Source organism: Neovison vison, chromosome 1 (genome assembly GCF_020171115.1).
Source record: "Neovison vison isolate M4711 chromosome 1, ASM_NN_V1, whole genome shotgun sequence".
In the NCBI taxonomy this organism is placed as follows: Eukaryota; Metazoa; Chordata; class Mammalia; order Carnivora; family Mustelidae; genus Neogale; species Neogale vison.
Window position 1 is genome coordinate 312,746,271 of NC_058091.1, and position 26,482 is coordinate 312,772,752.

The following is a 26,482-nucleotide window of genomic DNA, read 5'->3' on the forward strand; positions in this document are numbered from 1 at the left end:
TATGTTCGGTTTTGTTTTTCATTTCCATATACATCTGGAATCAGGTTGTCAATTTCAATGCAATGGTTGCTGGGGTTTTCATAGAGATGATCTTTGAGCTACACATCAACTTGGAGAAAATTCTTATATTGACAATATTAAGTATTCTAGTCAAAGAAATTAGTACATCTCTACTTTCTTCATTTCTGAGGGCAGTTTTGCAGATTTTAGTAGAGAGATTTTGCAAATCTTTTGGTATATTTATTCTTAGGTTTTTCAATGTTATTGTAATAAAATTATTTTTATTAATTTTAATTTTATATTTGTTGGCTACTAGTACAGGTAAATATAATTAATTTTTATATACCAGACTTGTACCTGCAATCTTATTAAACTCACATATTTGTTTTGGTAGATTTTTAGTAGTTTGAGTAAGTTTTTGCCCCTCAGGACTTTTTAGGTATAGAATCATAGTATCTGCCTTTATAGGTGTACTTATCACTTTCCAATCTGCATGGTTTTTTTGCTGTGTTGCACATGTTATACAATATTGGACAGAAGTGGTGAAAGTGGACATCCTTGTCTTATGTGCTCCATATAAATAAAGCACTTGTCTTTCTCCATCAAATATTCTGTGAGCTGGAGGGTCTATGTTGAGACCCCTCTCTTGGATTGAGGAAGTTCCCATCAGTCCTTATTTCCTGAGAGTCTTTATCTTGAATGATAGGAATTCTGCGAAACATTTTTCTGTAGAAGCGCCTGAGGGAACTTGCTGGGAAGCGTGACTTTGTGGTCATTGCACAGCGGTGTCCTTATTTTATTTTATTTTTTAAAGTAGGCTCTGCACTGGGCCATGCCAACGTGGGACTTGAACTCACAGCTGGGAGATCCAGACCTGAGCTGAGATTAAGGGTCCGACCCTTAACTCACTGGGCCACCCAGGCGCCAGGTACACTTTGATTATAAATCATCTCACCGTGCCTTACATGGGCTGAACTTCATTTCATGCAAAATACACTCCAGGAAAGCTATGTAAGGTATTCATGATGAACGACAGAGGAGAGAGGGCTTTAGACGCAATCATGGGGACAATGGTCCTTGTCACTGGTGACGAGAGATGCTGACTTCCGTTTTACAGCAGTGCTGCAAGAGGGGACACAAGCCAGCCCAGGGGTGTCTTGTGAAGCACCTGGAGCACGTGTGTTCCTCCAGGTTGGAGGGAAGACATCTGCTTCCCGCAAACTCTTGGCATGTATGGGTCATTTCATGAAAAATAATTTTTTAAAAAGATTTTATTTATTTATTTGACAGACAAATGACCAGTAGGCAGAGAGGCAGGCAGAGAGAGAAAGAAGCAGGCTCCCTGCTGAGCAGAGAGCCTGACGTGGGGCTCGATCCCAGGACCCTGGGATCATGACCTGAGCCGAAGACAGAGGCTTTAACCCACTGAGCCACCAGGCGCCCTCATGAAAAATAATTTTAATAATCATGTATTTATTGCGCATTAGCCTATACGAGATTGATGAACGCATCTGTATCTTTGCAAAGGTGGTTTTCAGTACTCATCCCAATGCCCTGTGCATCCTTAGCATGCAACGAAAGTCTGCTTAACAAATGAACGAGGGCTTTCTTTAAAATTAGCAAGTCAGGAAACAACACATGTTGACGAGGTTGTGGAGAAAGAATAAAGGGGAGGACACGGAGAAAGTCTCTCCTGCACTGCTGTGAGAATGAAGCTGGTGTAGCCACTCTGGAAAACAGTATGGAGGTTTCCCAAGCAGTTAAAAAGAGAACTACCGTATGACCCAGCAGTTTCACTACTAGGTATTTACCCAAAGGACACAGTGTAGTGACCTGAAGGGGCCCAAACACCCCAATGTTCATAGCAGCAATGTTCACAAGAGCCAAACTGTGGAGTGAGCCCAGATGTCTGTCGGCAGATGAGGGGATGGAGATGATGTGTCTATATACCCAATAGAATCCTCCTCAGCCATCAGAAAGGATGAATCGGTCCCATTTACAGTGCGGTGGGTGGAACTAGAGGGTATTAGGCTGAGCGAAATAAGCCAGTCCTAGAAAGAGAGTTGTCATATGGCTTCACTCACATGTGGGATATAAGAACAGCACAGAGGATCCTAGGGGAAAGGAGGAAAACCCGAATCGGAAGTCATCTGAGAGGGAGACAAACCATGAGAACCTCTTAACTACAGGAAGAAACTGAGCATTGCTGTGGGGGAGGCTGCTGGGGGGGTTGGGGTAATTGGATGATGGGCCTTAAGGATGAGAAAAGCAGCTGATGAATTACTGAAACTAATGATGTACTATATGTCGGCTAATTGAATTTAGATTAAAAAGTTATAATACAAATGAATAAAATCTCACGATTTTGCCAAAACAAGAGCAAAACGATGTGCATGACTTACCGTCTTCTACTTCTAAGATCAGCCCATACCCTGCAGTTGCTTTGTGAGCTTCAGCGCGATGCCCTGAACCGCGGGCGGCTCACATCACACACACCTCCCCGCCAGTCTCCCTTCCAGTGGGCCGGTGCTCCATCCACGACCTCGAAAGAACCTGTCCCGTGTCAGAGTTGGTAAAATGGAGGGGCCACACCCAGCCATAGCTTCAGCGTGCTGTGCTTCTGAGTGAAAGGGGCTGACTTCTGTCCGCATTCGTCACTCGTACCACGGGAGCCGCAGGCCCTGGCAGGAGCACCCACTGCGCAGCGCGGGGCCCCTGGGACAGCGCCCGGTTCAGGGTTCGCCCTGCGCGCGCCTGTGCGCCCCGCTGCGGTAGCAACCAGCCCCTCCCTCGCTTGCAGGCGGGAGCTTCCCGCGCTGCAGAACCTCCACGCTTACGGGGTCCGTGCTCTGAAGGCCACACAGAGCTGTATCTACCCGAGCAGCACACATTCAAGTAAAAAGGTAGCAGTCAGTTCCTGTGTCATTTAGACAAATACCCAAAATACCCACTTTTATTTTTATCTGCATAACCATCCCGAGCAGAAAGCAAATATTTAAATATACCCGTTCAGGCATGAACTAAATCTCTCTCTACTTTCCCCTCGGGAGCTACTGACAGTAATCTTTGGAAGAAAATTGTTTTCCCACGTGTCTGGCGAGCTGCCTGTACCGTATGCTTGTGGAAGGAAGGGTTCCCCGCACGGGACTGCTCACCAACATCTGTTATTCCAACCTTTTGACTCCTTTTTCGCTTACTATTTTGCAGCTCGAACCTCACAAGAATACCCTCCCTTTGGGGCACTTGGGGAACTCTGTCAGTTAAGCAGTCAAGCCTCTGCTTTCGGCTCAGTTCACGGTCCCAGGTCCTGGGATAGAGCCCCACGTCCGTCTGCCTGCTTGGGAGGGAGTCTGTTTCTCCCTCTCCTCCTGCCTGCTGCTCCCCCGCTTGTGTGTGGGCTCTCTCTAACAAGTAACTGAAATCTTAAAAAAAAAAAAAAAAAAGAAAGAAAGAAAGAAAAAGAAAAAAGAAAACTCTCCCTTTGATCAAATCTTTTATAATATTTGTTCAGGTGATAAAAAAAAAAAAACTGTGAGGAGTGTGTTTGCAGATTTCCCATCTTTCAGACAGGGGACAGCCTCTTTTACAATTAATCCAGGCTTGGTGCTCCTAGTCTGTCCTGGGAGGGAGCTGAGTTGTGTTTGTCTTGCTTTTCTGGGGCAGGTCGACTTCCGAGCTGCGGCGTTGCCCACTCTCTCTACACGCCGTTCAGGGGCAGTGACTCTGTGGTCATCACCTTCCGCTTCTTGTAACTAAACACAGTTTTGTGTGTTTTCTCAATTCTAATACAGATTACATTTGAGTTATGGGATCAAGAGGGGTAAGTTTTATTTTCTTCTCCTTCTCCCAAAGCTTCTATAATGAACATGTTTCAATTCAATAAATAGAATTTTTTTAAAGACAATTTTTATGAGGTTATGGATCACTGATGCGTAAGTTGAAGAATGACGATGTGTTAAAGTTATACTTTGAAACCGAGTTGGACAGATTAATTAAAGAAATGGTAGGGCTAATTTCAAAGAACCTCAAAAATGAGTAAAAATACACAAAACAGTTTTTATGACATTTCAGAAAATTAGTAAAGTTGGGGATAAGGGAGTTACATGTCCCTTTTATAAATAAATAGCAGGGCTTTAGGTTTTAAATCATTTTTATTTGCATATCAACTTGGGTTTGAATATAATATGCAGATTGAAAATACAGGTAGCCCAGAGAGATTATATCCTGGAGTTTTTATCACATCATAAATCACTTCTAAATCCTCCCTAATGAAGGGATGCCTTGCACATGTACTACCTTTGAATGCGTTGGTGCTGGTTTCATTTGGAGCTTCCTGTGCGCTTGCAGTGGTGTGGAGCTGGGGCGGCGGATGGAGCTGGGGCGGGGGACGGAGCTGGGGTGGGGGATGGCGAGGCGGAGAGGCTGGAGGACTGAGAGGAGCTGCCGTGACCAGGACCTGCTGGCTTCATTTGTCTTCAGAGCTGCTTGAGAAAAGCGACAGTAAGTAATTCCAGGGGGCAGAACAGCGGATGGAAATCAGGGCCTCTCCGGGTGCAGGGTCTGAGCAGGGCTTCTGAACTACCAATCCTCTCCCTCCTGCCCCAGCCAGCACCTGTTCTCACCGGGGAACCCCGGAGGCAGGTGGGGGAAGGGGTGCCTGTGTCCTCGAGGTAAGAGAAGGATAAGGATGGGGGCAAGTCATTAGGGGCAGCCCCCTTCTTCTCGTGTGTCCCCAGGAACAAGCACTGGCAACAGGCTGCCCGGCCCCCCCAGAGCTGGGGTGAACAGCCCCCCCCCTTCTCACCTGCCTGCGAGTGAGCTGCACTGCTCCCAAGTCTGGGACAGCCACGGTGTCCCGCCACCCAGTGCATCTACAGAGGCTGTAAAGAGAGGTGAGCCCACCAGACCCACAGCTTCTCTGCTCATCTTCACAGCCGGCTCCCTTCCCTGCATCAGGCTCTGTGTGTGCCTTCAGTCCCGAGCCCACATTCAGATGCTGTGATGGTGTGAAGCACAAAATATAGAGTGTGAACACATGGGTGTGATTCCCTGCGGATAAATGGAAATTAGAAGCCAGTATCAGCCCAGGTTTGCCCCTGACGGGACCCCAGTGGGGGCGTCTGTTGGTGATGACAGGTGCATGCAGGGCCACCGGGAAACGCCTGTGGGTCCTATCAGCCAGCCAGGCTAGGCTACTGGGGCCGCGGAGACTCTCGCCAGCCTCCAGCTTGGCCGCTGCTTGCTAGGAAACGGTCTATTAGGAGCTCAGCTCTCAGCTGGGGAGGCGAGGAGGGAGAAGGGACAGCTTTCGTGTCTTGTGCGTTATGTTTCCTGGGAATGGGCTGCGGCCTGGGGCGCTTGAGGGGAGCTGGCACGTGGGAGGGCTTCACCATTAGTGCTTATGGTGGTTTTCATTTCCAAATGTGGTTAGTTTCATCAATAAGCCAGGTTTCTTCATTTCTTTTTTAATAACTGTCTGGGAATTATTAATTCCAAATTTAATTTGCATAGGTAGAATTGTAACAGGAGGGATTTGCCTGGTGTTGTAATTTTCTTAATTTTAAATGCCTTTTTTTTTTTGCAAGGAAGTCATCCATCATTTCAGGCAAGGCCTTTGTGGGCCCTTCCCTTGTAGACCTGGTGGGGCTCTGTGGGCCAGGGTGCGTCTGTCTTTCTATCAATATCAAAACGAAGGAAAACATTGCAAAACCCACTGTGTTCTCCTGGTCAGGCAGATCACTGTGGCATGGTTTCACGGGTGACCCTCCTCTCCCTTCTCTTCTGTGCTGTCTCGCCGGACAGGCTAAGGGCTGAGGGTCCTGACCATTCCCTCCCCTGCTCTGAATTGGATGCAGACGGGCTCCTGACCTTGGCAAGTTACATGATCTCACAGAGATTCACTGTCCTGTCGTGTAAGCTGGGAGCAAGCCGTGGCTGCACCCTGCCCAGTGATAGACAGAGACGGGGTGTGTAGTCTACCGAGGACCATGAGAGGCTCCTCGAAGGCAGTGGGGACCACAGGTGTGTGTCTAAGTCTAACCTCCCCTGCCCCAGGTGGAGACTTCATTCACCTGCCAACTTGGCATGTCTTCCTGAGGGTTTCAAAACAGATCGAATAGAATATGTCCAAACAGACCTTGCCCCCTCCCAGCAACTCCTGTCTTGCCCTCACTAATCCCGAGCCTCAGCAGCTAGTCCCTAGTCACAAAATACCACACGCTGTGAGGATTAACCAACACCACCTTTATTGGTCACAGTCCTGGAGGCTGCAAGTTCAAGATCAGGGCCCAGTGTGGCCCCTCCTGCTGGCTTGCAGATGGCCTGTCTCTGTGTGCCCTCACAAGGTCGTTCCTGGGAGCGAGCTCTCCGGTCTCTTCTTACAAGGGCACTAATCCCGCCATGGCGCCCCCAAACTCATGAGCTCATTTAACCTTAATAACATCCTAAAGGTCCTGCTTCCTGATACCATCACAAGGGGGGCTCGGTGTTCAGCATATGAATGGGGGGACAGCACACAGACATGGTCTCCAGCAAAGCAGAAGACCTCAAGGAATGGGATCGCGGTCACTGCCCTTCATGCTCGCCCGTGCCCCCTAGGTCCCAGCCTCCATGTGGGGACAGCACCACATCCCGCCCCGCAGGCCGTGTGCTGTAGCCCTTCTCCCTCCTGCCGAGGACACTGCCAACCTTCTCGCCAGACCTTGGCCTTGGCCACTAACATCTGGCTTACCCACTGCCACAGGCGCTGGCTGCTTCCTCAAGGCTGGCAGGAAAAGGCTGGACTCTGAGATTGCTGAGTCAGCGTCTTCCAGGCACCCGGAGTCCCCGTGGCCCCTTATACCTCAGCTCACAGGCACCACCCCTCTGAGGCCACAGACCTCCACGAAGGCCTCTGCGCACATGGGATGACAACTTCCGTCCCTTCTTCCTCCACCACACTCCCGGCTCCTCCGGGGCTGGACCCCACCTCTGCAAACCCATGGCCATCCCGAGTGACGTCAATGGGTCCTATCCGGGCCCCGACCTGACTGCCCTCTCAATAGCAGTGCCCAGAGGTCGCATCTCGTACATAAAGATAAACAGCACATTTCCACCCCCCGGGTCAGAAATGGGCATCTCAAAGCTTTCCGACTCATTTAGGAGATCTGACTTGAATTTGGAATTCACACTGCAGAGAAGGCTGGACTGTTTCCTGTGATTTCTCCCTCTCGGGAGCTCTGGAGCATTGGCAGCGTTGGAAACAGAGCCTGCACAGAAACAGTGCTGGCCTGCGAGCATGCTGGCTGGCGGCAGCAACTGGCAGATTTTATCTCAAACCTTAATAAGGAGAGTCCACTGGGATGAGAATCTAGACAGTCCAGAGCAATGTGACGACATACACTTTCTGCACATCAGAATTGCATCCTTCTGCAAATGTCTGTTTCTTGCCCCCCCACCCCGGACTGTAGAAAATAAATATAATAAGAAAGATGGGGGGGAGGCTTTTTCCCAAGGAACATGTGGAAACTCCGAGGTTGATTATATTTGCAATTTTAGCCCTTCTGGAATGACTTTTATGTAGCCGTGTGCCACTCAACCTGAAAATGAAAGCCTGGTGGAGGAGCTGGTCTTGCAAGGAGGCTCTGGGGGCACACCATCCCAGCTGTTGGTAGGTCAGCTTGCTGCCAAGGTCATGGAGGCTATAAGGCTGGGCCTGGGAGCCGAGGACATCCCCAGGCAAGCACACCCCTGAGAGAAGAGCCGTGTCAGGTAACGGGGTGGGGGGCTGAGCCAAAGCCCTTCAGAGGTGTTGGGGGCAAACGATGGGGGTCCTAAGTGTCAGCCCTGGCAACCATGGTTATTTTTCCCAGAAGGACACTGTAAGGGTATAAACCGTGTATCTTTTTATGTCCATTTTCTTTCCCTTCTCCTTCCAAACGCAGCTCCAGGTAGCCAAATAAGCTGGAAACTGTTAACTCAAAATTCCTTATGCCTCTAGGATGGAGACAGATACATACACATGATTTTTTTTTTCAAACTTTGCAGGTAAACATGTTACTGGCTAAGATTTTTAAGTAACCAAAAAAAAATTGACAGGCTATAGATTTATGCATATGTTTTACCTATGAAACAGTTTTAAAATGAGAGCTTTCTATGGAAGTTTTGATTCAAGGGGCTGCCGGGAGGATGGCTGCAGGCCAAAGTCTCTAACTCCCCCCTTGAGGTTTAGCCTCAGCCTCCAGGGATGTGGGGAGGCATCCCTGGGGTGCTGGAGGCTGTGATGTCACATAGGCAGAACACGGGACATCGCTCCGCGTGGTGTTGATGGCACATCTAAATTCTGCGCTTGATTTGAAGCAGCTGAAATTTACTTGACAGGAGGTAGCAGGACGGCAGGAGGGAGGCAGGGAGTTCAGGAGAAGTGAGCTTGGAGGTTCAGAAGCCAGGACAGGCTCCCACCTGTGCTCCCCTACCCACAGCGACCTGACTCAGCAAAGGCAATGGAGGGAGGGAGCAGCAGCCCAACATTCTCTTCTCCCCCTCCCTACCCCCATGTAACTGCCCTCCATCTCCACTCAAATTCTCACACACCAGTTTCTAGAATTTTCCACGAAGAAATGTCTCTGTGGCCCAATGCAGTGTTTCATATCACTTTCCGTGTGTCTTGTCCAATCTCTGTCCAAGATGGAGACAACGGCAGACAGCTCCTCAGCAAGAGCCCAGCTCGCTGTACTCAGAGCAGCGAAAATGACATTAGAGACGTGTGTCTAGACAGCGTATTTAAACAACCAGAAAGGAGACACAGATGCCTCCAGCTCCCAATACCAGTGCTCCGCGGTTCTGTGCTCTCCGCTGCACTTTCCTTCCTAATCTCTCCTAGAGAGAGCCATGACGTCCTTGCATGAGCACGTGGAGGGTCCCATTTTCTCTGCTTCTCCAAGTACTGTCAACAGTACACTGCCATGTCCGAACCAGTCCTCCTCCTAGGATTTAAAGGCTGTCTTCCTGTCAACCAGGTTGCTCCAAACGTGCAAAGATCTTTTCCTCTGGATCTCCCTTACCAAGGATGACTTCTTTCTCTCGCCTTTTGACAGCCCATCCCTAAAACTCTGTACTATAGTGAAAGACCTACAGAGGGGGCCAGTACTGAGCAGTCGTCCCAAGGGCGGGGAAACTCGGAGCTAGCTGGTCCCTGGAGAAGCCCAAATGGCCGGGCAACGAGACAAATCAGGGTCCTGCAAACAGCATCACGTTCATCTCCTTCCTGGATATTTTTATACATAGAGAAAAAGTTTTCTCTAAGGAAAGTGCTGAGGACAAACATAAATCCCACAAATGGATACACCCACACATGGTCTCCAGTCTGACAAGCATCGCCCCCTCGGCCACACGCTGCCTCCCATCTGTCCCTTTGCCGCCCCCCCACCCCGTAGTGGGACATCTTCACACCTCAGCAGGCACCAAACCCTGGATTCTTAACTTTGAGAAGGATCCCGTCCAATTTGGCTGACGCTTTTCAATGGCTGAGGAGAGAGAACGGGGCCAGAAATAGAAGTCTCAAGAACTTTTGGGAATAATAAGAAAGAGGGCTACAGATGGTGAGATATTTTTCAATCCTGTGATTAATTCTTAATGAACCTTTACGTTCCCGCAAACAAAACTGAATTAACTCGTATTCCTTCACAGAAGAGAGGCAAGACTTCAAAGGAAAATACGCAATCGCTTTTGGCTCACAGAACAAAACACAGCAACAAATCAAAACAAATGTTAATACAACCAGTTCTAACTCAGAAAGAGTTTGAATTCCAAAAGCTCATTTTAAGCCTTTTGTGAGGAATTTTGACCACTTTCTAAAACCAAACAAATCCATACATCAGAGCTGAGTCAGGCTACATAATGGTCTGTATCCTGTTCTGTCACCATGCTTGAAATGCTCTGTGCACAGGCCCAGGAATGCACTCACCTTTCCAACAGGGCTTTGTGGGGAAACTCGTATGTTTGAGTTCCAGTGGCCAGGGACTCATTTTCAAATCAGAGAAAACGCTGCGCGAAGTGTTGCTGGGATGAAGGCCTGGGACGGCTGTCCCAGTGAACATGTTCCTCTCCCTGAAGGTATCTTGAATTGGGACATGGGATAGGCTGTAGGTTTACGTTGGGTTTTCCTGGTGCCTATTGAAAAGGTATTGATGTTCATTGATTAAATATTGGTAAGGCAAGGACTACCAGCAGTGCAGACTGTGGTAGTAAATAACATTGGACAATCTCTGCTCCTGCCTACATTTTCCTCCATTGTTATCACACCTAAATCATACCTATAGCCATAGCCTATTCTGTCCACCTGCCCATTGGCGTTGGGTTTTGCATCCTGTTAGCAGCTCAGATTCGCCATTTCCATACTCACAAGGCTCCTCCTCTCTTTCTTGTGCACCGCAACTCAGGTACTCTGAGAAGAGAGTACTGTGGGAGGCATGCCTAGTGTCTTATGGTACAAAAAATGTGGTTATTAAGAGACAGTCATAGTAACTAGAGATAAGGATGTCTGATTTCAATACAAGTGGGAAAAGCAAGGAATTCAGGCTCGTAGAGGCTGGGATTTGCATTCCTTGATCCCTGCAGAGGGTCTGGGAGGTAGCTGCATGTCCACTTTTTTTATTTGCCAGATGGAGGTAATAAGACCTATCTCTCGGGGCGCAGGTGGCACTGGGGCATTGTGAGAAATGTATGCAAGGAATAAGCCGGTGTAAAACAAGAAGAATTATTCAAAACTCAATCAAAATAACACCTATTATATTAAAATTGCATTGAAGGGGACATGGGTTTCTGACAAGCTGACCTTCTAAAAGCAAACGTGTAACAATTATAATGATAGTTGTCACTTACAGACAGCTCTAGATGATTTGCGTAAGATAATTTACTCATTTCTCACACTTCAAAAGAGAAAGGGAATGCCGTAATCTCAGTTTACAAATGATGTAACTGCCACAGAAAATTTATAAAACTTTCTAAGTCTTCTACGTCTTCTCAGGGGTGAGACTGGGAATGGAGCCAAGGCTCTACGCCTTCAGAGTTCACCCTGTTAGCTGCGATGTTATTTTTTTGTTAATCAACTAGGAAATAGGTAAAAATGCTAGGAACACTATAGTGATATGTGTTGGAATATATAGATAAGGTATCAGAAAAGCAACAGAAATTTCCAGCAACGCTGATGTGTGGGCCCTGAGAAGAAAGGCACAAGGAGTATCTGCTGCTAAAGCCTTCTGGAAGGGATGAGAAATGGGGAGACCAGACTGTGGGTGGGAGGGGCAGATCTGTGTAAGAAAAGCCATGGGTCTACGCAAGGTCTATGACATCATGTTAGGAACCTCACAGAATCACATATTCAGTAAAAAGTGGAGGAGGAAAAGTCCTCTAATTAGTTCAGAAAGCAAACAATTAAGCTTTCTTGCCTTGACCTTGAGGCTTTGAGAGGAATAGAAATGCTACCAAAGAATATGGAATGTGGGCCAGCCTACTGGTTGAACTCTATACTACCTCCATCTGAAAGGTCATGAATTGGCGTAGTAAGGGTACATAGCCAGAATACCCTTATGACAACCAAACGGAAACACTTAAAGCACATTTTAGGGACTACCTGCAACCCAGGCTACCAAGGATTCCCAGCTACAATAGCCACCCAAGACAAATCCACAGACAAGCACACGAACGGAAAACCTGCCATGACAGGAGTCAGAAGACACAGCCAGTCATGTAAGAGGTCCAGGAGTATCTGGTGGAAGAAAGCAGGGGAGAGCCAAGCACACAAGGTCATTAAAAATAGTCCAGGGCATGAGGAAGTTATGAGATAAAACTGAACACCAGGCAGACATGGGAATCACCCAGTAATTGAAATGGATAATTGAAGAAACGGGGGAAGTTATACAAAGCAGAAGAGAGATTCAGTGAACTACAGAATTGCTCTAGTGATTTCCTCAACATTATCTCAAGGCTTGTTTGTTTGTTGTTGTTGTTGTTAGATTTTTATTTATTTATTTGACAAAGACAGACACAACAAGAGAGGGAACACAAAGCAGGGAGAGTGGGAGAGGGAGAAGCATGCTCCCTGCTGAGCAGAGAGCCCAGTGTGGGGCTTGATCCCAGGACCCTGGGATCATGACCTGATCCAAAGACAGATGCTTAATGACTGAGCCACACATGTGCCCCTCAGGTTGTTTTAGAGACTAAATGAAATGGTATTTACATAATGCTTGAAAAGTATAAACAGTGAGTAACTCTTCTTAAATTATATATATATATACTTATATAATATAATAAATATATATTATATATAAGTATATAAGATTATATATAACTATATATAATGTAGCGATATATAATTCTATATATTACATATAACACATATATGTGTTATGTATATATATACATGTATTATACATAACACATATATGTATTATATATAACATATATAATAACCATATATATAATTTCTAAAAGGAAACATAAAGATTTCCTAGCAAAAATAAGGGACCAAATTATACTTATATATTCTGAAAGGATTCCAAAAGGAGAAAAAAGAGAGCATAAGAGAGAAGAAACAGTCAAAGTATAATGGCTGGAAATTTCTCAGAATTTAAGAAAAACCTGAATTCTCCTAAGCAGAAATATCAATGAATGCAACTGAATAAATAAAAGAGGTAGGTAGACACATCATAAAGAAGGTACAAACTCCAAAAAGAAAAAAAAAGAGTTCTTAAGTATGTCCAACAAGAAAACAAAGTTACTTACATAGTGAAAATTTGCCTGACAAAACATTTTTCAATATTAACAATAGAAATCATAGGATAATGAAATAATCTATAAAATATTAAAAGAAAATAAACTTCTGCTTGGAATTCTATATCCAGCTAAAGTATTAGTATTATTTAATAATTAGTGTTAGATAATGCTATTATCTATATTATCTATATAGATATATCTATATTATCTTTATATCTGTATATCTCTCTATATATCTATAATATCGGTATTTTATATATAGTCCTATATATATAGTGTTAGATAGTGCTATTATTTATATTATCTGTATATTATATGTATATTATTATATATAATCTATATAGCTATATGGCTATATTATTTATTAGTCAAAGATGGAGGAATTTCACCACCATAAATCTCCATAGAAGAGTAAGATAAAAACACTTTAGGAAGAAGAAAACTGAAGCTAAAATAAGCTGCAGGGACAATAGTTGGTTGGTCAATCTAAATGAGCATCGTCTTTCTAGTGCGATAAAAAGAACAATGACTAGACTTTTTGGTGCATTACCATGAAGAACAGTTAAAGCAGGGAGGGCAGTGGTCCAAAGTCTTGTTAGATCACTGATGAGGAAGACTTTAGAGATCATGATTAACTTTACGTTTTTGGTTAAGTCAGTTATATGTAGTGAAATCTTGAGTGTGATCACAAAACTTGTAATGATTAAAGGAAGCAAGTGGATTAATGTGTATTTGACCAGTAAAATAAGAAGAAAAGGAGAATAGAGAACAAACTCACAGAAATAATGGGAGATTTTAGCATTCTTTTCAGTTGTAAGGATACAGTAATTATATACATTTTCATTGAGTAGTTTGAGTTAAATATCCATCCATCCAGTTCTCATTTATAATGGTTTGAACACATATAGAGCCATTATAAAAACTGAGTTCCTATGGATGACTGAATCTCATCAAATACTAAAGAATGTCTATTGTAAAGAAGACATATAACGATAATAGAGATTTTAGAATAACACATCTAAGGAGCAAAATTTTGAAAATATTGAGAGACCCAGAGAGAGAGAGAGATTCAGATGGCGAGACTGAAGTACTTACAAAGAGTGAAATTAGATCAGCCCCAAACTTTCATCCACAAGGATGATGCTAGAGTCAAGAGGAGAAAGATCCTCAAAGGTTTCCAAGTCCTTGGAAAAAATCACTTTAATCTCAGAATCCTACATCCTGCTAAAATCACACTCCAGGGTAAGACCTAAACACTTCTGAGTGTAAGGCAAACCTACAGTAGCTTCACAAACCTCACGCCCTCTCTGGAGGGGTCACTCAAACTTTACTGTAGCAAAGCACAGAACGGATACAGTACAATGAGAGAAACTCAGACACGAAACAATGACATAAAGCAAGACAACTGATACATATCTGGCAAGAAGTTCACAGAGGATTACATGGGAGAGGCGATGGGAACAGAGAAGAAACAGCAGTAGGAGCCGGCTCTGGCCTCGTCAGAGGGAGGTGGTGAAAGCCAGACGTGGATAAAATACATTTATGGAACCGACATTTAAGGGTAATCCAGAAAAATGTAAATAGGATTTGTAAGTTCAACACTACTTGAATAAAAATTGGAAGAAACTCTGTACTCCAAAGGCACTCAAAATGGAAATAAAATTAACCACACCGAGTCTGTTCTCTGTGCGTCAGAATAGACAGACACAGCCAGTGGCAGAGTTATATCCTCAAGAACATCACCTTCGGAAAGAGATAATGAAATATTAAGTGTTTAAATTTATTGATTTTTTTAAAGAGTACAGAGTTCCTGAGGTAAGTTCAGGACAAGAAGGGAAAAAAAGAGGATTTGGAGAAGGAAATAAACAGCACTTCTAGCAATGAAAAATACGACCATCCAAGAGAGCGATGAACAGCAAACAACATGTTTGATACATGTGAAGAGACAGGGGTTGACTGGACAACAGAGACACGGAAATCAGCCTGAGTTAGACACAGAGGGTGGGAGACATGGGTTTTAATGAAAACAGCCCAAGTTAGTGGGAGAAGGAGGTTTAGCACATCAGTAATAGAATCTGGGGTCTGAGTCAGTTTTCCAAAAAGCAGTAGCTAAAAATTTTCAGACCTGAAGAGGGGCAGGTTGAAGAACAGAACGAAATTCCAAGCCGAATCCATGAACTAAACACACACCGAAACAGACTGCGTTGTGATTATGTAACAGCAAATACCAGGAGAAAAGCCTCCGGGACAAACAGAGAAAGGGAGAGATTGCATACAGAGGAATGACAATCTAACTGGCCTCGGAGTCTTCCCCACTGACAAAGGGCTGAGGGCATAGAACTGCCAAATTAAGAACCAGGAAAGTCAAGACACAGCGAAAGGATCGCTAACAGACTCTCACGGAGTGGCCTTTAGTAATTGAAGGAAATCAGCGATGAGGACATTGCACTCAGAATGAGCGAGCCGACTGGCAGAAACACCCCTGAGCGGTGAAAGTTGGCTGCGACGTTCGTGCGGCTGATCAGGTATGGACTGAGCGGAGCAGCGGGGCAATCAGCACATCGGCGTTTTCCGCTGTGAAAATGATGGTGCAGAATCAGACCCACCATGCCCAGCAGAGGCTGGTCCACGGCCACCTCCCCGTCGTCACCTCCCCGTCGTCACCTCCCGGTCGTCACTCCCACCTGCTCCCTCTCGTTTGCATCTTTCCGACCACGCGGGTGTGAGGCGTGTGTCCCGCTGATGGGCCGTGGCACGTCCAGCTCGCTGCTTACTGCGTTCTCTGTTTCATTTCCCTCAGCTATGAAGTGGGGATCATAATCACTGCTCCCAGAATGTCCCAAGGATTAAACGAAGCTCTGGGGGCCCTTACAAAGAGCGAAGTGGTTGTTCGTTTGCGTCTGATGTTGCGAATTCCCGGAGACCGCCAGTATCCGGCTCCCAGGAGGTATGCCCGTGCCCAGTGCCCCCGCCCCTGGCTGGCAGGGACAAGGTGCTGTCCAGCACGTGGGAAGCCACGACTTTGTACCGGCAGGAAGAGAGCCCAGCCCAGTCAACGGCACAAAAGCCTCGCTTTAAGAAAACCTGTCATCTGACAGCCATCTGGTTGGAGTCTTCTCAGTATTAAAATGTTACCTGCAAGGCTGCTTTGGACACCAACACTCCTAATGCATGGTATCAGATTCATGCATCCAGATGGTTTCTATACAAAGCTTATTCAGTGAAATGAGACACACCTCCACACCCAGTGTCTGGAAGCTGATAGCCTGCACCAAGTGCACAGGGGACATGCTCTCCAGGAAGTTAACCATGCCCCATCACCTTTCTCTCCTTTCCGTTACTCCCTCTGTCCCTGGCGCAGGGAAACTACCCCCCCCCCGGCACACACACACCATTGTCACCAGGTCAACCAAGGTCAACGTGACACTGTTTCATGAAGGCATTTGTGTTCCCCGCTGGGTGAGGTCCATGTCAGGATGGAGCTGCTAAGGGAACAGTATTTGGTGCAAGGAGCCCAGGTAAAGTGGCGCCAAACACTTTATGCCTACCAGGAGTAATTGTAGACTCTGATTAACATTTATTAAAAAGGAAAATTTTGACATGAACTAGAAAGTTAGAAAATGAGACAGGGAAGGAAAGAGATGATGAATATAGGAGTTGGCAAAGGGAATGTGTAGGCAGGTGTTGACTTCTCTTCATCCTCTTTTGCATTTATACTGAATTTTTATGATTCCATAGAAAGGCTTGGGCTGTGACACACGCACAGGTACATGGCATTGTGTGCACCCACACTTCACTTGTGCTGAGAAAAAGATAATGCATTCGTGTGTTGAAATTGCACAAATGCAATAATGTCTTGGCCATTGTATGCTAATTTACAACTTTTGATTATTCAACAGGATTAATCGAAGCACTCCCAGGGAAGAAAGACATTACTAACAAAATAACCATGCATATAAATTTGCAGGCTTAAGATAGCAATTTTTTTCAGACTCTCTCAAGCATATTCAAATTGCCCAATTGCTTGTCAACAATTGATATATGCTAATTAAAAAATAAATCAAAGTTCTTTGTTAAAGTATCAACCAGTGTAATTTACATTTCTTTAAAACATTCAACAGTTCAAGCTCTCCATTAATTTCTTTAATGAGATCTCGCTGACTCTAGTTGACTTACACACATGTACGCATGCTTACACCTACACACAAGTGTCCAAGGGTGACTTCTCAAACCTCTAACTTGTGGGACTTACGGGTCTCAACATGAACAATTACTATTATTATTATTGTTATTTATTTTCACTATTTAAAGTTCTTTTGCTTTTTTCTTTAGGTACAATGACCCATTGCTATAGTTTGATTATAGGATACAAGTATTATTTAATTCTGACTTTTTTTTGACATACCAGAGGTGACTCTCTGCTTTATTCTGTACCTCAATGCAGTTAGAGCTTTAGATTTAACATGGTGATGGAATTTGGGAATATTATTTGAAAAAATACTAATGTGTGACAGAATCCTTGAAATAGGTGTATCACTGGAAGGTCCAATGGTTTCCAACAGATGTAGGGTAGCCATCCTTAGGACAAGTGTATCCCTTAAATATGAGGTAGCCTTAAGGCAACCATATAGCTTTACAAAGGCCAATTTGCCTCCTGCTCAATCTCTGTTCTCAATTTGATGGGAAAACAATTTCTTGAAGTTCAAGACGATTGCTGAGGAATCTTTCTACAGCTTGAAATGACCATCCTGCCTTTGCCCATTTGCCCTTTTATAATAGTTCAGTGGTTGGGGACCATTTTCAAGGTTAAGGCAGACTCTTGGCTCATGACTTTCACAGAAAGGAAAACGCCAGGAGCTCCCTATTAGGTAAACAGAAGACTGAGCTTTAGGGGACAATTACTGGTGATTTGAAGACTAACTAACTGTGACCCAGATGCTTGAGGTTAAGATCCACAAACACGGAAAAGCTAAGAATGCACACACCAGGCAAAGAGCAGAAGGCAGCTGGCGATGGGGCCACTGAGAGGCAAATGTTCTAACAAGGAGAAATTGTCCACAACTAAATGTTCCTCTGAGGATAGCAGCTGGCACTTTTCCTGGCCACTTAAAAAAAAGGGATGGACCCCTGTGAGCCCGCGTGGTACAAACTGGAGGAAAGAATGTGTGGGAAAGGGTGAGCTCAGTAAGACTGGTGTTTTCTAGCATTTCTCATTTGTATGTCTCAGCTGCTGGGGAGGGTTTCTGCACGCCCATATTATGTTTTAGTTTGTAAAGTGTTGTACACACCACTCCTCTCCATCTCGATAGTCAGGAGCCTGGCGAAGACGGCCTTCCAAGGCCTTATTCTGAAGTCAAAGGAGGAACCACAGCAGGAGGAAGGAAATTAAGGTGCCCTCAAAGTCAGAAAGTCAAGGTTTTCCCACCTCGTTTGCCACGTACTGGCTGAATGGCTCAGCCACTCACACAACTCCAGAGCTATTTATGCTATTTCTCGAGCACGCCATGCGTCAGCCACCACCTTGGAGTGCTCAGGACGGCTCTAGTTTCACTGGGGGCTTGGGAAATCCCATGGCCTTTCTGGACCTCAGTCTCTTCATCTAAGAAATAGACATTAAATTACTGAATTTTCCAGGTAGCCAAAATTAAACTGCAGTGAGGCAGACTAATAATCGTGATAGGTAATGAGAAATTATTGTATGCCGTGAACTGCTAAAAGTCTTATTAATTCTATAATATTTAATATGGGTACAAGCTTTGTCGGGGTTTCCTGGGGAGGAGTGAGCTGCAGGCATCAGGAGGTGGGATGCCGGCGCTCACTCCACTTCCCGTAGCGCCCGTGCCCTGGTCCCGTAAGACAGGGAGCCATCGGTGCGGTTCCTGCCTGTGGCACAGCCTTCTGGTGCTTCTGATGTCCCCCAGTGCCAGCACGCTCTTGGGCGCCCAGAGAATGCAGGAACCGCGCACCTACACCGCGCTGGCTTCCAGGCTTCCCCCAAAACAGGCAGCTGTGGTTTGCCAGGACCTCGCTCCTGGCAGAGCACACAAGGCAGATGCTGCCACCATGACTGTTTCCAGGGGGGACACTGAGGCACAAGAGCTAGAGCAATCTGCTCCGGTCTGCGGTGGGCTGGTGGCAGAGCGCGGGTCCCCTCCCATCTGTCTTTGACTTTGGCCTCTAATGCTTCGGCGGCTTCCCTCCATCCTTCGGGCGTTCACTGTGCCTGAGGGGGTGACGTCACCCTGCCCTTTGGTTATTCACACACAGTCTCCTTCACCTTCTCCCTTGAAGGCAACACAGCTACACACACACACACACACACACACACACACACTCCACGCAGTCCCCCCAGATACAAAAACACACAGGCACACAAATATACACACTCAGGCACATTCACACACACTCGCACACCGCACATACTTTCAGATACACAGACACACACCACACACAAACATATACACACAAACACACAAACATGCACCATATATACTCTTACACACGCACACAGACACACACACAGACACACAGACACACGGACAAGTGCACACTACAGAAAGGGACAAGACATCACACTGTCCTGAGTTCTGGGACTGGGCCCACCTGCTCTTCTGCTCCCTGGTGCCCTGGGCCCAAGCCGCACGGTCACTGTGCATGTCAGCCGCAGCCCCCACTGCCCTGCCGCAGCAGGAGGGACAGCTGGTGCAGCGGACCCAGGTGGCCTGCCCAGCCCTGGAGCTTGCACCTCTCTACTGTGCTTCCACGGCCTGCTAGGATGCTGTCCTGTGCTCCCTTCAATGACAACTTTGAATGGGGTACGTCTTCGTCCTTCTCTGAAACTTATTTTAATCTGAAATTGGGTTTCCTGAAATTTCAGAAGAAAGCATGACTCAGGAATGATGTAACTTCACAGAAGGAACGTGGCTTTTGGATCGAGGCAACGCAACATTCAGCTGGCACTGCTTTTTCTGTCTGTTTTTGTCCCACTCACTTTGGTTTGTTCCTATAGTTGCGGCTTCTCGGTGTGGGACGCTGCCTTGCGGGAGCCCTGGCTGTGGGTCCAGGAGTCCCCCGGGACCAGCCCTGACCCTTCAGCTGCTGGGAACGCCCCCCGTCTCCATGAGCCCGCCTGGTGTCCTGTGGCCCATGGCTGGGACAGACCCGGACAGGGAACAGGGCACGGCTGGCTGGCCATTGTGGGGGACCCTAATAGCAACGGGGTTTGTGGGGAACAGGGCACCGTGGCTCTTGGGTTCGGTTCTCTAGCTGCTCTGCGGTGCGTCGGGGGTTCAGACCAAAAGAGCTGAGGTTCAAACACCATCCCGCTGTCTTCCCAGGGTCTTTGCCCGTGCCCTTCTGGTGGTGCTAACCCGTGCACATCACCCCGCCCTAAGCCCTGGCTGCAGAGCAGAACGGGGCACCAAGCCGGCTGGGGGTGCCGCCAAGTCGCATGCGAGGGCCCCTCGGGTTTGCGCTGGCCTCGCCCTGGTTTCTCAGGCTGCCGGGTTTCTCCTTCCTCAGAGCAGCTTACCACCTGCCCTCCTGTGTGGGGGACCCCCTGCTCACGCTCCGGGAGGACTGTGCCTCCCACCGGGCCCCCCATGCTCCCTTCCCCACACTCCTCTGGTCCCAGCAGTGACAACTGTCCAGATGCTTGAGGTCTCTCCCCTGTGGTCTCTGCCACCTCCAGGCCCCACTGCATGTCCCCCTGCGTCCAAGGCTCCCGGGCGCCCTGCACTGACACCCCCAGCCCTCCAGGGAAGACTCCTCTCTGCTGCCTCATGTCACACGCTGGCCATTGTCCTTTCACCATGGGGGCTGCTGCTCAGCTGCTGGGTGGGTCCTCTCCTTCCCGCTGTCCTAGGAGCTACACCCCTCAGCCTCTCCTCGCTCGGCCAGTCATCGAAGGGACCTGCCTCGACCCTCAGCCTGAGTCTGACACCATCACCCACTTCTCATGTAGCTCCTGATGCCCGTCTCCAGCCGCCTCCCAAAACTCTCCACGTGGGCATCCCACAGGTGTACGTAAGGGGACAGTCTACGGCTGGATGGGGCATCTCGTGTCACCTCGGCGCAGGCACACCACGGCACGGGACCAGGTGTATGAGCCAGGAACCCGGGTCCTTCCTGACCACAGTCTCCCTCACCATCCACATCCGGTGAGGACTCCACACGGCGGATCCCACCCCGAGATCCCATCATTACCTTCCTCCTTTCCTCACCTCGGTTCAGGTGGGCACAAGCTCCATCCTCCGGAGCGGCCAGTCTGCCTCTACCCGGCCTTCTCCACCCACACTCACACCGCAGGCTGCCTTCTCTGAAAAGCCTCCTGTGCCTCTCCGAAGCCTTCAGGAGCTGGCTCTCCCTTCCCTTCCCAGCCTTTCCTCTCCATCTGCCCACATCTCACCCATTTCCAATTCCCACTGAAACAGTTCCCTTCATTCCTTTAACTTCAGGCTTTTCCACAAGTGAGAGCAGGCTCACCTTGGACCCCTTCCCTGGCCTGGTCATTGTCTAACACACAGGTGCTACCTTCTTATCGCTGGATAAGGGGTAAGGCTGGATGAGGGGCACCTCCTGCCAGCCTCCAGCCCACAGGAATAAATGCCCTGCCCCCCAGTGTATCCAGACTAGAGAAATCACCTGCCCATTTGCCTGTATCCATGAAGAATTTCATACTCCTGGTGTTCACTGACATGAATGTGTTGTTAGGACGGTGAACTTCTCACCTGTCATTTTAACACTGGCTCAAATCCCATCACCTGGGTCTATTGCGATTTAATCAGTCATTTTCAAGTACAGTCAAGGTGGAAAGAAAATGCTTATATTAGGGAGTTTTAAGATGGGCACAGATGCTTGATATCTCATGCTCCATTTCACATCGTTCTAAAATGTTTGTATGTTAGCCATGGAATTTCCAGCTGTGTTTATAAAATAATTTTAACCACATGCTTAATTTCTTGATAACTATAGGGAACATATAAGAAAAAATCATTGTCAAAAGTTAGGAGCCTATCATTTTTTAAAAATTTCTTTTCAGTGTACCGGAATTCATTGTTTATGCATCACATTCAGTGCTTCATGCAATACGAGCCCTCCTTAATACCCACCTCCAGGCTCACCCATTTTGAAAGACGGTCAAGCTTCCCGAGCCGCTGAAGGTTGTATCAATGGAGGTTGAGTGTCTACTCATGGAAATTACTTTACGATGACATTTGGGCCTGATAGACCACATCATCCGTATCGGATGCTGCCCAGGAGGCTGTTTTCAAGTGAGCACCATGCAACAGAGGTGATATGGAAGGTCCACCTTCCGAAGGTCCACCTTCCGAGGGACCCGGACACCCTTTCATAAGAATAATGTTGGAGGAGACTGGATGTTAAGGAAAATATCAGTGAGAAATATGCCTGCAGAAAAGAGCACTCAGCGTACATGGATGGCTTGATGAGTTCCACACCTGAAGACAAGCACCCGGGCCGGGTCGGGACATCACCAGCAGCCGGAAGCCCTTTGCTATCCCCTCGCCTCACCGTGACAGTCTCACAGGCTTCTCCTCAAGAACAGCTGTGGCTGTGTGTGCTTGACACAGATGGCGTCCTGCGTTGCATACTTTTTTGCATCTGGATTCTGGCATCATGCATGATGACTCAGCATCATGCTTACAGAATCTACCATTGTTATGGGCACTGGTGGCTCGTTGACTCTAAAACCTGAACATGTTCTACCTGAACACTCTGGGAACACCTGAAGGACGGCCATGCAGCAGAGGGATCCCCCATTCTGTGAACTGCAGTCAAGTCTGAGAACCGCCCAGAGGAGATGGCTGTTGGCTCAGTAGGCGTAGGGGACTCCTGTGGTCTTAGGGGCAAGTACCAGGGAGCTGGTCTCAGGAGAGCTTATATTCTTCATGCCTGGTCTAGATGACTTTGTCAAAGATGCTGCAAAAGGAACTCCGGGGTCGGGGTGTAGATTAGACTCCAAGTTCCCTTCAGACTTGGAGATTCTGGAATTTTCCACATGGAACGCTTTTCGAGCACATCTAGTCACATGATGGGAGAGCTAGAACTAGTGCATCTGTGAATATTAGACACTCCTCATGTGCTGCATTAGGCCGTCGTGGGTCTGTTCAGGGCCATTGACCAATTATTTCATCCTGGCCCTCCTTGCCATGCCATTTCATCTTGTGTGGTCTCCAGCCAAGTCCTTGTGGACACAACCCAGGAGCCCTACACCATATATCTCATCTGCCTCCTGCCTTGGCATCTCCTAGGATGTGCTGGTGCCCACACGTCTCCAACCTGAATGCACAGGGTAAGTAATGCCTTATGGAGAAAATGTGTCACCATGGAGGGAGCAAACCAGAGGATGTATTCTCTCTGTTTTCTTCCCCGGAAAGACTGCTCTGAGAATAAGTCATTTATATAGCCTCTGGGAAGATGGACCCACAGTTTCAGTAATTGGTTGTATTATTAAAAATGGCGGTCGGTTGGATGACCACTTTGTATCTTGGTATTGCCCTGCTCCTGCTTCCTGACACTTACGATTCAGTAGTAACATAGAGCCCCGCTGTTGGAGGTTCTGCTGTTCGAGGCCATGACTCTGTGCATCTTTTTACAAGATGATGTTAGATGGAGATACAAAGACAGAACCACCAAAGGATACTGCGGGTATAGAGGAGAAGATGGTTAATTTTCATTGGGAAGATTAAAAATACTTCATAGAAAAGGATCAAAAGCATCTAAGATTTTAGATGTGCAAATAAATGTTAGCACCCAAGAAGTCAAGTGAAGTAGGATGGGAGCCTGAGAGTGGGGCTGGCCGTGTCCAAGCTGGGCCTGCATGGAGACACGTGATGGGTGCCGGTGCCTTCACTTCTTTATGTGGCCATGGAGGGTCTGGCTTCAGGTTGGCTGCTGAGAAGCAGAGCTGGTCTTACTGCCTCCCACAGGGCCTGTGTGTTTCCTGATGTGCAGGGGATACTTGGCTGCATCCCCAGCACCAGCCTGAGAAAGTTTGCAGGAGCACCCCGTTCATGTGAGGGCAAACATTATCCATGGGGTTTTATAATCCTCGCGACCGTTGGAGTCTTTCACATGCCTCCAGTGCTTCTTAATATTTGCAGAATCTCGAGCTTGGATCCAAGCAACAGCTTGTGGGTAACACACAAGGGAGGTCAACACAGACACATGTGTTTATGTTCGGGCGTGTTGCCTCCCTGGGGAAGGTGGATGGGACTTGATGTTTCAACGCAGGCTATTCTGTCCTAAAGCCCGGTTAAACTCTCTTTGTAAGAGTTGGCAGGGAGAGTGAAGGCTGCCAAACACCTATGGAGAGATCAAAGATTTTCCGTCTGGGATTTCACCCAAGAGGCCAGGCTGCCCTCATCAGAAGAGAGCCAAGAACGGGGAGCTTGGTGACCACAGTCATGAAGAGGTGGTGTGAGCAGCTGTGGACAGCGGTCACCCACTGTGACTTCCTGCCAGTTGGACTCCAGGTTAGAATCATCCCTACATAAAAGAGCAACCCAGGAGGTTCTTAAAAGTACTGCTAGTCCTTTCATTTTCCGAGATTGCTGTAGGTAGGGATGTTGTAGCTTCAGGCCATGTGGAAACAGAACTGAAATCAAAGACGGAGCCCCTGGCCTTGGGGAGTGTCTAGGTGAGGCAGCAGCCACCCTTTTTGTTTCAAGGATGAAGGTCCCTTTTCTTCTTTAGTCTCTGCTATTGAATTATAAATAATGGACTTTGCTGGTGCACACTGAATTTCAGATCTGGAACAGGCTTTTCCCACCTCCCCCCAAGGGGCCATATGTCCCTGGAAATTGTATGGAAAATAGTTTATGTTCTCCACCTTACCCCTGTCCCCAGGAGAGTTTCCATAACTTTCTCAGATTCTCAGAGGGGTCTGTGACCTGTATAGGATGAAGAACTGTTGATTTAGAAAAAAAATGCCATTTTTTAATCTGTCATGTCCTCAATTTTCCTCCTAATCTGAAATTCAGAAGGAAATGTAATGGCCCTATTCTACTGTCTGTGTGCCTCTGTGTGTGTGTGTGCATACATTTTTTATAAAAAATAATTTTATGCAAACCAAGAAGACAAGGTCTCCCTTAGGCTTGGATCTGCCAATCACTGACATCAAAAGAAAATTATTTTCCTTGTTTAGTTTAGTTATAAAACAAGGATTTAAACTTACTCCCACAGTCGGCTGACTTATTGAAACACTGAAATCAACAAAGCCAGGAAGAAAAATGAAGTTCCTTGATTCAAATATATTTTTCTCTTTATTTGTAGAAAATGCACGGCTGATACCACAGGCTCCTTGTAGCAAAAGTGCAGCCAAGCCCATGCATGGGCACGCTGTTCTTTCAACTTCCCTCTCTCTTGAGGTGATATGTGGCTCAGTGCAGCAGGCTGTAAATGATGTACAAAATTAAAGAAAAAAATCCCATGCCAGGGCACTCAGCCAGACTCTGTGTTCATGGCTATTTTTGCTGCTGCGGCTCATGGGTGGCTGGGAAAGGAGAGCCTACACGGAGACCCACTAGGACACACATCGATGCTTTTGAAAAATCAGTGTTGCTCTTCCTCCTTTCCCTCTTGTAGGAAGAGGGTCAAACAAAGTATTTTAACAGAAACAAACAAGTTTAAATAAAGCAGCTCATTTTTTAAGCCAGGTTTCAAACCAACATTTTAGGGGTCGATCTCTCTCTCCTTGAAGGGGAAAGATGGTTCATTACATGCCTCCTGCTCCCACATGTGGCCTCGACCCGGACCGGCAGTCTACACATGTCTATGATCATGCATCACTTCAACAAAGCATTTCTTAACATGTCCCATGTGTAGGTATATCCATGAACTTAGGATTTATAATGCATTGCAGCATCATTGATCTCAAGGCCATATACAGACTTTGAGCAAGGTCATTAATTCATGAGAGTAGAAATAAATCCATTCCTTTAGAATGGACTTCCTGATAAATTAAAATGTTATGGTCAAGTTTTCAGTTACACATATGATTCAGTGATTTCATTCAACAAATGTTTATTTAATGATTGTCTACCTTCTCTCCATAAAGGTAGGTTCTCTAAGGATGGAGAACTGTGTCCATGTTGCAAACTGTCCATAACTAAGAGGTGTATAGAAACATGGGAAACCATGTTTCCCAAGGTGGCCTTATGCCCCAATGGTTTGGGAAGTTTCAGGGCCCTCACACTTGCTATGGTTAGTTTTTAAAATGATCCACATTTAATTGTGGGTTTAATTTGCATTACCCCCTGTACGGTAATGCTGAGGATCTTTATACTGCCTCCTGGCCATGAGTATTTTTTAGTCAAGTATTGACCAAATGGATGTTTGAATCTTTTGCCAAGTTTTTAATTGGTTTGTTTATATATTTATCATTATGATCTAAATGCTTGTATCTCCCCAAAATTCATAACCCCCAAAGGTGATGGCATTAGTAGAAGTAGATTTTGAGAGGTGTTGAAGTCTTAAGGGTGGAGCCTTTTCCATGAGATGACGTCCACCATAACAGAGGCCCCAGGGAGCTCCCTGACCTCTTCCTCCAGGCGAGGACACAGCGAGAAGAGAGCCACCTCTGAACCAGGAAGCGGCCTCACCAGGCTAGTGTCTTCATCTTGGACTTCCAGCCTTCAAACTGAGAAACGAATTTCTGTGGATTATAAGCCACACCATCTGTGCTATTTTGTTATAGCAGCCTGAACAG